Genomic DNA, 11400 nt, shown 5'->3' on the forward strand with positions numbered 1-11400 from the left:
CAGCCCGTTGATTGGTCAATAGCAGACGGTCACTCTTGCTCAGGGCTGAGTTGTAGCTGGTTTTGTGACCACTGGCAAGTTTTACATTAGTAAACTAGACCTATAAAACTGAAGGATGTTTTGCTGGCTCTCGCAGCAGCTGTAGTCTGAGAAAGAAATAACTTAAGTCACTGCAATTTTTAAGGTGGATTGTTTCCTTGTTGTGTTACTCAGTGTATGAGCTGACGAAGTGAATCCATCAACAAACCTTAAATTTCGCCATGGGGCGTTGTTCCTGTGGGCTCCGGCAACACTAAATCCCTGCGCTTGCCTGAGAAGGACTAAATGCACAAACCCTCTAGAGAGACTCTCACTCCAGGCTGTTCTATGTTGGCATAAACGAGGTGCAGACTGATAAAGGAGGAAATACAGTGAGTGCTAAACGGAGCAGTGAGTGACATCAACCCCGCCCGCTTGAAAGAGTACTGTTTGCGGTAGAAACCAGAGATGGGGACTCGAGTCATTGTGACTTGGACTCAAGTCGACTCGAGTCGCTGTTTTGATGACTTGTGACTTGACTTGACAAAAAATAAAAGACTTGAGACTTGACTCGGACTTGGAAGTTAAAGACTCGGGACTTGACTTGACTTGAGACATGATGACTTGAATGACTTGAGTGTTATTCACATCATGTTTTCGGTTAGAATATAAAATTAATAAATTAATTTAAAAAATAATGTCGATTACCCGGTAGGAGCGCAGGCTGAGAATGGTGTTGCCATGATTGGATCACTACCCTGTCAATCAGTCATGCCCTCTCTACGTACCTTACATGTTTATTGGAGAAATAAGCCCTCTTATATCAGATAGGCATCAACATGTCAGCGGGAGGGGTACCGAGAGTCATCGTCTTCGGCTTTCGGAATTACCATTATTACGGCAAAAGACGAACAGCACAGTGCAAGACATGCGGCATAAACATCTCGGACAGCCAGGCGACAACTTCAAACTTTGTTCGTCATTTGAAGAGCCATTCTGTCCAGTAAGTGCTTGTCGATTAGCTAATATTATCTGGTTAGTCGGTAGTTAGCTAACGTTAGCTTGATACGATACGGGGTGGGGTGGGGGGGGTCGGTTTGGTGGAACTTGTTTTTTAATTTATTAACCCCAGAAAACGTGAGTGAACATTCCGACCGGTTCATCACAAGACCGACTGTATGTTTTATGAACGAGCAACACAGGGTTAAATGAGCTAAATGGGTGATTTTGGCCGCTGCCTTGGTTAGTGTGTGTGTGTGTGTGTGAGTGTGTGTGAGTGTGTGTGAGTGTGTGTGTGCGCGCGCACGCATGGGGGTCGTCCCTGCAATGTAAACATTGCAGCGATGAAGTCAGTGTTTACTGACAGTTACTTATATCTTGTATTTTCACTTTATTAAGATCAGATGCTGCAGGTAAAATTACAATAATAAGGTGACTTGACTTGGACTTGACTTGACCTATTACAGGACTTGACTTGACTTGACTTGCCCAAGAAAAAATGACTTGGGACTTACTTGAGACTTTAAGGTTAAGACTTGAGACTTGTACATGTGTGACTTGGTCCCATCTCTGGTAGAAATGCTAGGGTCTAGGTACCATGTTTGAAGGGTTACTTTGGTTCCAAAGGTAACATACCAAAAGTGTTTGGTGGAAACAAGGCAAAACTTTGGTCTCTTATGTGAAAGTCCACTATACAGAGACTTTCTCACTCTTTATACCACATTAGTTGCTCTCAGCATTAACTATTACCAAGGATAGTTTCACAATTGAGTTAGCTGAAAGTGTGGTGCATCACATAAAGATGCTAAAGGGTGCCTGTGGCATTGACATCACAATATTTGATGCCCTGCAAATAAAAACGGTCTGGTAATAAAGGTACATGTCACCCTGTGTTGTTGCATTGATGTGTTAGTGATTGATGTGTGGATGACAATGCAGCTGTATCGGACAGAGCTATAAGGCTTTGGCTACACAGACAGTATTTGTTAGTAGGATTGATTCATTGGTGGTTTTGGCCTTTTCATGACATTTGTTGACAATAACAAAAGTATAGCCTCATACTGTGACATCCTTTATTTGCACTGCATCTTCTTTTCAGCACAACTGAACTCTTTCAACAACTTGTTAAATTCTTATTCTCCTGTCTGAGTAAACATAGAGAAAAAATGGATGTGTAGTTTGGATAACAGAAAATGTCATCCGAGGACTCTCTGATTTAAAAGTGTTGGCCATGTGTGCTGGGGAGAAAAGGCACATTTGGTTGTAGCATCAGTGCATCATCTGTTGGAAAAACAGGAGATGAAAGACAAAGAAGCAAATTGAAAAACTGGCACCAAACATCAAAACAGTTTATCTCGCATGATCTTGACATCACTACCATCACAGAGGAAGTGCACTCATCTATTTTAGTCATTGGTTTTCCAGATGGGCAGGGCCGGGTCAAACAGAGTGGAACAATAGGTATCACCATCAGGCTAATAGAAAGGAACAGATCTGTGGTGCAAAAAGTATGAATCCTGTTGAATTAATGACATAAGTTACCGCTGTATCTTTTAAAGGGTCAGTTCACCTACATCATACAGTACAGGCCAAAAGTTTGGACACACCTTCTCATTCAATGCGTTTTCTTTATTTTCATGACTATTTACATTGTAGATTCTCACTGAAGGCATCAAAACTATGAATGAACACATGTGGAGTTATGTACTTAACAAAAAAAGGTGAAATAACTGAAAACATGTTTTATATTCTAGTTTCTTCAAAATAGCCACCCTTTGCTCTGATTACTGCTTTGCACACTCTTGGCATTCTCTCCATGAGCTTCAAGAGGTAGTCACCTGAAATGGTTTTCCAACAGTCTTGAAGGAGTTCCCAGAGGTGTTTAGCACTTGTTGGCCCCTTTGCCTTCACTCTGCGGTCCAGCTCACCCCAAACCATCTGGATTGGGTTCAGGTCCGGTGACTGTGGAGGCCAGGTCATCTGCCGCAGCACTCCATCACTCTCCTTCTTGGTCAAATAGCCCTTACACAGCCTGGAGGTGTGTTTGAGGTCATTGTCCTGTTGAAAAATAAATGATCGTCCAACTAAACGCAAACCGGATGGGATGGCATGTCGCTGCAGGATGCTGTGGTAGCCATGCTGGTTCAGTGTGCCTTCAATTTTGAATAAATCCCCAACAGTGTCACCAGCAAAACACCCCCACACCATCACACCTCCTCCTCCATGCTTCACAGTGGGAACCAGGCATGTGGAATCCATCCGTTCACCTTTTCTGCGTCTCACAAAGACACGGCAGTTGGAACCAAAGATCTCAAATTTGGACTCATCAGACCAAAGCACAGATTTCCACTGGTCTAATGTCCATTCCTTGTGTTTCTTGGCCCAAACAAATCTCTTCTGCTTGTTGCCTCTCCTTAGCAGTGGTTTCCTAGCAGCTATTTGACCATGAAGGCCTGATTCGCGCAGTCTCCTCTTAACAGTTGTTCTAGAGATGGGTCTGCTGCTAGAACTCTGTGTGGCATTCATCTGGTCTCTGATCTGAGCTGCTGTTAACTTGTGATTTCTGAGGCTGGTGACTCGGATGAACTTATCCTCAGAAGCAGAGGTGACTCTTGGTCTTCCTTTCCTGGGTCGGTCCTCATGTGTGCCAGTTTCGTTGTAGCGCTTGATGGTTTTTGCGACTCCACTTGGGGACACATTTAAAGTTTTTGCAATTTTCCGGACTGACTGACCTTCATTTCTTAAAGTAATGATGGCCACTCGTTTTTCTTTAGTTAGCTGATTGGTTCTTGCCATAATATGAATTTTAACAGTTGTCCAATAGGGCTGTCGGCTGTGTATTAACCTGACTTCTGCACAACACAACTGATGGTCCCAACCCCATTGATAAAGCAAGAAATTCCACTAATTAACCCTGATAAGGCACACCTGTGAAGTGGAAACCATTTCAGGTGACTACCTCTTGAAGCTCATGGAGAGAATGCCAAGAGTGTGCAAAGCAGTAATCAGAGCAAAGGGTGGCTATTTTGAAGAAACTAGAATATAAAACATGTTTTCAGTTATTTCACCTTTTTTTGTTAAGTACATAACTCCACATGTGTTCATTCATAGTTTTGATGCCTTCAGTGAGAATCTACAATGTAAATAGTCATGAAAATACAGAAAACGCATTGAATGAGAAGGTGTGTCCAAACTTTTGGCCTGTACTGTATATAAAACATATTTTCTCATTTATAGCTATTCAGCAATGCAGAGACTTTCAGATGTGAGAAATCTGACGTAGATCGGGAATATTTCTTCAGTAGAGAGCAATATTTAAGCAATATTACACAAGAGGGAGTGCTGTTGTCCTGAATATCATCATGGCTGTGATTTAGTCATGGGCACGAGGCCGCAGGCTTTTATGCAACAGTATACAAGCGCCATTTATTAGTTAAGAGGAAAAAGCAACAACAGATTATGATTCTTTTGTTTATTTAATTATTTATTTGACTCCACAAACACAAACAGCTCTGAAACTGGACTGGGACTGAACTGTTGCCAAGTGACACATAAACATTCCTGCACATTAGCTTGCTACTTTGTGTACGTCTACACGTCACCACAGGCCATTTACTATGTATCATGTAGCCTAAGTTTATCTGTATGTTTCCATTTATTGCTCAACCAGTGAAATAACAGTGTGTTGACAGTTTGGCGCCGTACATGTGATGCCGATGAGTTAACACTTGATCACACAGTGTGTTGTGACATCCTCTGATGTCAGATGAGCATACCTGGAGATCTGCAGTGTCTTATCCAGGTTTCATTCCTTCTCTTTTTCTGGTGACCACTCATAACTATAGTCAAATTCTATTTGTGGGAATATGTGCAGTTTGTTATATTGATCCTTAATGTAGGCTAATTAACAGCTAACATAATTAATGGTTCACAACACCTGTAAAGTGGAGAGATGCATGCATAGTTAAATCCCAGTGCTGTTATACTCTATATCAGCACTCATGGAATTTCTTTTGTCCAATCAAATGGCTTGGACAGAGCTAACTATTATATAATATTTGATATCACTCTCTTAGCAGTTTTATTCCAAACCAACCTAACATGGTTCAGTTTAGGTGTGAAAACCAATTGGTTGAGGTTAGGAAAAGATTGTCTTTTGGCTTTAAATACTTGTTTCTCGTGGCACTATCCTCTGCGAAAGAACACTGACTGGTCGCTAAAAAACACCCAAGTTTGGTGGTTAAAAGTCACAAGAAACACAGGTCGCTTAAACACAACAGTGGTCTTCAGTGGCCTGTAGCTTGGCAGACGTCTCGCCTGCATGTCACACCATCTACCATCCCCTCAACCTCCGAATGACAAAGTCATCTCATATACTGCGTCACTTTAGAAATGTTGATATGATATATGAAACATACATTGGCAGCATTTTCTTCTGGCCGGCTGTCCAAACAAACCAATATCTGCTTTGAAGGTAAGTCAAACTGTGATTGCAGTATTTATGATTGTGATTGTAAAGGTGGTTATCCAGTCAGCAGCAATCCAGTCTATTTCCGGCCGTGTTTATCAGTTGGGCGAGGTAGTTCCTACACTGGTCAGTGTTGTGTTGGCAGGTATGGAGGCTGCGCTCCACCCAATGCAGTAATGTAAACTCTGGCTTAAACATCAACCAGGAGTCAACACACACTGCCTGAAGCTGCCTTGACCTCACGTTCCTCACTGCTGTCAAAGGCAAACAGACCTGCCTGTGTCAGAGCTTTTTAAACACTGAAGGATGTGACGATGACCAGACCTGTGAGTATCTGTGTGTGAGAGGCATTGTGGGGGAAACAGTGACCACCATAGAAGAGATGGCATGACATCCTTTTTCAGCAGATTTCAAAATATTCCAAGAAAGAAGTGAGCCGACACTTGAGAGTGTGTGTGTGTGTGTGTGAACACAAAAACGAGTTCCCACAGGTGGGTGGTATTAGAGCTGAGCGCCGACAACTTATCAATCATCTTCCACAGGAATTAGAGACACGTAATGATGCCTTACACTTTGTGAAATGCACACACACAGGCCATAGGCCCCTCAAATATTTGCTTTTTTATATTTGCTTCATAGAAGACATGAAAGGCTTGGGGGCACTTCTGTATTACTGAATAGATCTGTGTAATGTGAACTAAATGAGGAAGTAAAGTAAAGAAGCAGATTAGAGTTTAAAGAGTGCAAAGCTGTTTAATGGCTGTCAGACTTGAGATTTATAGATTTGAAGGAAGAAGAAAAACCGCAGCTGCTTCCGCTGATTTTAAAATGCCATGTCAAAGATATATTTAGAGAGCTACCTTTATTTTGAAATGGTGGTAGCCAGGTGTTACAAAACAGCTGTGAACAAAAACAAGCCCACCTATTCATCATGCTGGCAGGGTGGGTTTTTCATTACGCAAAGGGGACAGGGTTGGGTGGTGTTACAACATATACTGTGGCCTCAGATTTGGCAGCTAATTACATAAAGACACCATTTATGATCATTTAGAAAGGTGAGGGACGGGCTGCTGTGGCAGGTTTACAACCACATAAGTGACACAAGCTGTGATAGGCACATATATGTTTGTAAGGAGTGTAAAAAACATATTTACCAAGTGAAAAAAAAATCATATGAGCTCAATTACCACAAATAAATAAACCACAAAATATGTTGATTTATACCAAAATTAAAGCTGTTTGTCTCTCCATCCCTCTCAATCCACTGTGGCTTCCATACCATGTATGTGCCTCTCAGCCTCAAGCCTACACTGTAGGTTCCTATGTAAATCTTAAACAGTGGCTCATAAATGTATTTAATTTTTTGTAAGACTCAGTAATTTAATAAAACATTTTCGCACTGCAGATTTTACCAAATGTAGCTAAAACAGGTAAAACAGGGACTATTTTTATCTGCGGATTAATACACATTTGGTGCTCTACTGAGTTGTTATGACAGCAGGGTGTTGCATGTAAGATTGATTGAAACAAACACAATGTGTGCTCATTGTAATAAAGGAACAGTTCTTGTTAGGAGCAATTCATTGTTGGTTTTGGTCTTTTCATAGACTTTGTTGGCAAGCATGCTAACAATGCTTGTGACAACAATGTAACACCTCTACTTGGCTTTGTACCTGCTTTTGCTGTGCAATTAATCACCTGGCTAGAGGAAGTGAGTTAATTACATTTGATAGGCACTATTCAAATGAGAGTGACAGGAAATAACACTCCCAATCCTCTTTTTTGATGACAGCTTATTTAACATACACTGAACAAAAATATAAACGCAACACTTTTGTTTTTGCTCCCATTTTTCATGAGCTGAACTCAAAGATCTAAAACATTTTCTATATACACAAAAGACCATTTCTCACAAATATTGTTCACAAATCTGTCTAAATCTGTGTTAGTGAGCACTTCTCCTTTGCCAAGATAATCCATCCCACCTCACAGATGTGGCATATCAAGACGCTGATTAGACAGCATGAATATTGGACAGGTGTGCCTTAGGCTGGGCTGGCCACAATAAAAGGCCACTCTAAAATGTGCAGTTTTGCTTTATTGGGGGGGTCTGGGGGGGTCTGGGGGGGTCAGAAAACCAGTCAGTATCTGGTGTGACCACCATTTGCCTCACGCAGTGCAACACATCTCCTTTGCATAGAGTTGATCAGGTTGTTGATTGTGGCCTGTGGAATGTTGGTCCACTCCTCTTCAATGGCTGTGCAAAGTTGCTGGATATTGGCAGGAACTGGAACACGCTGTCGTATACGCCGATCCAGAGCATCCCAAACATGCTCAATGGGTGACATGTCCGGTGAGTATGCTGGCCATGCAAGAACTGGGATGTTTTCAGCTTCCAGGAATTGTGTACAGATCCTTGCAACATGGGGCCATGCATTATCATGCTGCAACATGAGGTGATGGTCGTGGATGAATGGCACAACAATGGGCCTCAGGATCTCGTCACGGTATCTCTGTGCATTCAAAATGCCATCAATAAAATGCACCTGTGTTCATTGTCCATAACATACACCTGCCCATACCATAACCCCACCGCCACCATGGGCCACTCGATCCACAACGTTGACATCAGCAAACCGCTCACCCACACGACGCCACACACGCTGTCTGCCATCTGCCCTGAACAGTGAAAACCGGGATTCATCCATGAAGAGAACACCTCTCCAACGTGCCAGACGCCATCGAATGTGAGCATTTGCCCACTCAAGTCGGTTACGACGACGAACTGCAGCCAGGTTGAGACCCCGATGAGGACGATGAGCATGCAGATGAGCTTCCCTGAGACGGTTTCTGACAGTTTGTGCAGAAATTCTTTGGTTATGCAAACCGATTGTTGCAGCAGCTGTCCGGGTGGCTGGTCTCAGACGATCTTGGAGGTGAACATGCTGGATGTGGAGGTCCTGGGCTGGTGTGGTTACACGTGGTCTGCGGTTGTGAGGCCGGTTGGATGTACTGCCAAATTGTCTGAAACGCCTTTGGAGACGGCTTATGGTAGAGAAATGAACATTCAATTCACGGGCAACAGCTCTGGTGGACATTCCTGCAGTCAGCATGCCAATTGCACGCTCCCTCAAAGCTTGCGACATCTGTGGCATTGTGCTGTGTGATAAAACATTTCAGAGTGGCCTTTTATTGTGGCCAGCCTAAGGCACACCTGTGCAATAATCATGCTGTCTAATCAGCATTTTGATATGCCACACCTGTGAGGTGGGATGGATTATCTTGGCAAAGGAGAAGTACTCACTAACACAGATTTAGACAGATTTGTGAACAATATTTGAGGGAAATGGTCTTTTGTGTGTATAGAAAATGTTTTAGATCTTTGAGTTCAGCTCATGAAAAATGGGAGCAAAAACAAAAGTGTTGCGTTTATATTTTTGTTCAGTGTAAATACAACAAATGAGCTACCTGGACGTGAACAGGAATTGTGCTTGAGTAACTTTGTGTATCTCCATCCATCCATTTTCATCTTCTTATCCAGGGCTGGGCCAATCAAAGCACCCCAGACGTCCCTCTCCCCAGCAATGCTTTCCACCTTCTCCTGGGGGACCCCAAGGCGTTCACGCAGATAAAATATCCCTCCAGTGTGTTCTGGGTCTGCCCCAGGGCCTCCTACCAGGGAGACGTGCCCAGGAGGCATCCTGATCAGGTGCGCAAACCACCTCAACGGACCCCTTTTGACGTAAAGGAGCAACGACTCTACTCTGAGCTTCCCCCAGATGTCCGAGCTCCTGACCTTATCTTTAAAGTTTATTTTATTTATATAGCACCTTTCACAGATATAAATATATCTCTAAGGCTGAGCCCAGCCACCCCACAAAGGAAACTCATTTCGGCCACTTGTGTCCGCGATCTAATTCTTCTGGTCACTACCCAGAACTCATGACCATAGTTGAGGGTTGGGATGCAGTTGGACCAGTAAACTGAAAGCTTTGCCTTCCAGCTGAGCTCCCTCTACACCATGAAGGTCCAGCGCAACACCCGCATCACTGCAGACGCTGCATCAAACCGCGTATCCATCTCGTGAACAAGACCCCAAGATACTTGAACTCCTTCGCTTGAGGCTGTAACTCTCTTCCAACCCAGAGGGAGAACTGCCACCTAATACGGTGGAGGGGTTTGTGTGTCCCTGTGATCCTGGAAACTGTGTTGTCAAGGGCTAATAGCCCCTGGTAGGATCTCCCAAAGCAAAGTGGTCCCAGGGAAGGGGCCAGACTAAGAGCGATTTGAGAAATTCTTGATGACATGGCATATTTGGACATTGAGTACCTTGCCCGGTATGGGGACACCAGGCCCCCCTACTGGAGCCAGCCCTTGGGGGGAGCTTGCCAGCGAGGGTCTGGTGGCTGGGCCTTGGGCCATGGGGCCCGGTCGAGCTCAGCCTGAATAAGTAACATGGAGCCACCACCCTGTGGGCACACCATCCGCAGGGACAGGAATCAGGGTCAGGTGCGTTGGGTGCCTGGCAGGGGCAGGACCCCGGGTGTGCTAATACCTGGCGTCACCGATAAGCTCTGTGAATCTAAAGAAATCAAATGCTAAGGTGCAAGAAATTTAAAGGGTTCCATGTGTCATTCAGAGCATATGTGTTGTCTGGACCTTAACATGGACGTGGCTGAGCTGGCAGCTAGCAGCTAATGAGGCTAATCTCATAAACAGCGCTAAACAGCAGCAAAAGTGCTGATAGAGCTAATGGTGGTAACCACTGAGGAACTGGAGTGTTGGCGCCACGTTTCCACGACCCCACTTTTCATATAAATCTCATCAATAATGTGAATGAGTATTTTTAAAACTTTCAAAACTTGTAAACCTGTGCACTGATTTGGTCCAGAGAAAACCATCTGGTGCACACTACGTTTCTAGTTCCATTCCTGTATCCACTGACCCAGATAGAGGTCCACTATTATTACTGTACATGGTGACGTCTCTGGAGAAATGACACACAGCACCATGAGTGATTTTACAGATGATGCTAAAAAGAGCAACAGCTAGGCTGCACATCTGGAAGGGAATGATGTGTGTGTGTGTGAGTGAAAGACCAGGAGAAAGGGCAGGCGGCATGCAGGATGTTCACTCTGGCTCCAGCTTCATCAGCGTCACCAACACATGAATAGAGGGAAACAGATGCTGCCTCTCGCTTTCCTGACTGCCACTTCCTATTACCTCTGCAGCATGTGTGTTCATACATGACGAGTGTGAGTGTGTAAAGCATTTTTAAAATGGAAAGGAAAGTTACATTTCATTTCCCTTTCTGGTCTCTCACTCGGCATTGATGGAAATGTTGGTGAGTGTGTGTGAGGGGGTTAGAAAGAGCCTAATTTCCAGTTTCTATTTTCATCTCTGCAGCTAATGAGCTCAGCCAAACTACTTGGTCAACTATTACTCCCCAAGCAGGTCATCCAGGTGCCGTGCCTCCATCACTTAACTCAGTGGTCGCTAAGAATTTCAATGTTTTGCTGATCACTTTTTAAGTAACAGACCTGGAGCATGATTGCACAGTGAGCGATATTTACAGAAAAACTCCCAAGGATGTTTTTTAATGTACAACTGGCATACAACAAGAAGACACTGAACTGAACAACTATAATAGAGATGCTGGATTTTCTTTTTCACTGTCTTTGCCTGTTTAAATGTATTAATGCATCACTAGATAAAACGGGTTACACCTCACAGACTAGTTCATTAATATTTACACCTTCAAACTGCCTTGTGTAACTGTTTCATAGCTAAAAAAGCAACTCAGAGCTAACATTAGCTTGCTAATATAGAATCTGTGTAAAGAATTTGAGTTTGAAGAGTAAAAGAGGTAACAGGATATTAATCCTGACACCTGAAACAAGTGGTAATTCTCCGGA

This window comes from Epinephelus lanceolatus, chromosome 5, assembly GCF_041903045.1.
Source record: "Epinephelus lanceolatus isolate andai-2023 chromosome 5, ASM4190304v1, whole genome shotgun sequence".
In the NCBI taxonomy this organism is placed as follows: Eukaryota; Metazoa; Chordata; class Actinopteri; order Perciformes; family Serranidae; genus Epinephelus; species Epinephelus lanceolatus.